Below are 2,091 nucleotides of genomic sequence, written 5' to 3' on the forward strand. Positions count from 1 at the left end.
GGCTGCAGTCCTTGGAGGGTTAGGTCCACAGGCTTTCCAATACCATCAACTGGACAAAGGTACCAGACTCTCTGGGTGGTCAGGAAGGGGGTTCAAATTCCCACAAGGCCCGGAGGGCAAATGTGAGTAAATGAGGCAGATGAGTGCAGGGCAATAGGGATTGGTGGGGTCTGTGGCTAACAGAAATGGACATACTCCATCCTCTTCAGTTTCTTCCAACTATGCACAGGGAAATGTGGGCCCAGAGTGGGTATATATTTTTATTTTTATTTTTATTTTTTTATTTATTTTTTGTCCTTTCTGAGACCGGCCGCACCGTGCTCAGCCAGTGAGCGCTGTGAGCGCACCAGTCATCCCTATATAGGATCCGAACCCGCGGTGGGAACGCTGCTGCGCTCCCAGCGCCACACTCTCCCGAGTGCGCCACGGGCTCGGCCCTATATTTTTATTTTTAAAAATCTGAAGTTCAATTGTTGTCCGATATCTCTGTTTTTAAACACTCGCCAGTGTGACAAGACCTAAAGAAGATATTGATCTGTAGTCAAGTTTGAGATCTCTGCTTTAAAATCAAACTTCTGCCCTGATTTGTCCTCTACTCTGTCCTCCCTTCTCCACCAGGCCTCTGCTCTGTCCACCCCTCTCCACTAGGACAGAGGTATTGGTGGCCCCAGGGTGGGGGATGCCCTGCTGTGTCCCCTTCCCATATACCGGCCCTTTCCTAAGGCCTCTCAAGCCCCGTAAGAAACAGACCGACCAGCAGAGGGCGCTCCAGACACTGCCTTGCTCAACCCCAACTCTGTGTTGTTGCAAAGACCCACTTGCAATACTGGGGCAGGGTGGGGTCTGCATTCCTGGGCCCAAGGTTTTTGTTCCCACAAAATGATAGCCTGGGCCCAAGGCCAGAGGCTGAGGGGGAACCAGGGAGGGGAGCCAAAGGCTGACAATTGGTAAGTATTGCCTGGCCCAACTGGTTTCATTTGCTTCAGAACCCAGGGCCTGGCACCAAGTCGAAGGATGGAATGAATAATTGCCACATGGACTTGAGTAAATCACAGCTTCCCTGAGCCTCGGTTTCCTCTACTGTAAAATGGGGTGGTTGCGAGGAGGGGAGCTACAGTGTCCAGCAAGTGCAGCAGGATACAGACCACATGCTCCCCTGCCTCCCTCCCCACCAAGACGGTGAGAGGTCAGGCCAGAGCCGCTCCATGCCAGGCCCCGGGGTTGTCTCCAGCCTGGCCTGGCATAGCTGAGAGCTCCCCGCACACCCCCACCCCTGGCCACAGCCAGGATTTCTGTGCCTCGGCTTACCTGTCTCCTGCTTCAGGCTCAGTTACAGCTGCCCTGGTTTACTTTACAGCCATCCTTCATGAAGGGGCAGCGAGAATTTTCCTGCAGCCTAACCAGCATGGGCTCCCGAGGGGTCTCAGTGTGACCCAGGCAATATGCTTGGGGGGACTACCGTGCAGTCCCCAGTGTGATTCCTCTCTGCTTAGAGCAGAGAGTAGGCTTGTGTGGCAAACCCCAACCACCACCCTGGACCTCCAGGACAGCTCCTATGGGGAAGAAAGTGACTCCTAAGTCCCAATTGGGTGGGTGCCACCCGTCATCAGGGGGCCTTGTGGATGTCTGTGGTCAGAGGTCCCATGAGGGGAATTGCCTACAGAGTGGAGGTCCCACAGGATCACTCACTCACTGTAGCAGGGCAGGCAGCAGCCAAGGCCTGAAACAACCTGGGTGTCCATCAATAGGGGATCTGCTAAATGACAGATCCTGCAGACATTTGGAAACAAGGCTGATCACCAAAGAGATGCTGCCAAGTGAAAAGGCCAGGACAGAACACTACCTAACCTACCTGGCAGCACGGCCTGCTACATCGGTGGAATACAAAGAAAAGATATGTAGACACTTGACTGTCGACTGATCATCTCTGGAAGGATTTGGAAAACCTGGCTGCAGGGACTATGGTAGGCCATAGTGTCCTTTTTAAACCTTCATTTAAAATTTTTCCCCAGGGGGCCGGCCCGGTGGCGCACTGCTACAGTGCGCTGCTTGGGAGCGCGGCGGCGCTCCCGCCGAGGGGTCGGCTCCCCC

The sequence above is a fragment of the Galeopterus variegatus genome, unplaced genomic scaffold (genome assembly GCF_000696425.1).
Source record: "Galeopterus variegatus unplaced genomic scaffold, G_variegatus-3.0.2 Scaffold267, whole genome shotgun sequence".
NCBI lineage: Eukaryota > Metazoa > Chordata > Mammalia > Dermoptera > Cynocephalidae > Galeopterus > Galeopterus variegatus.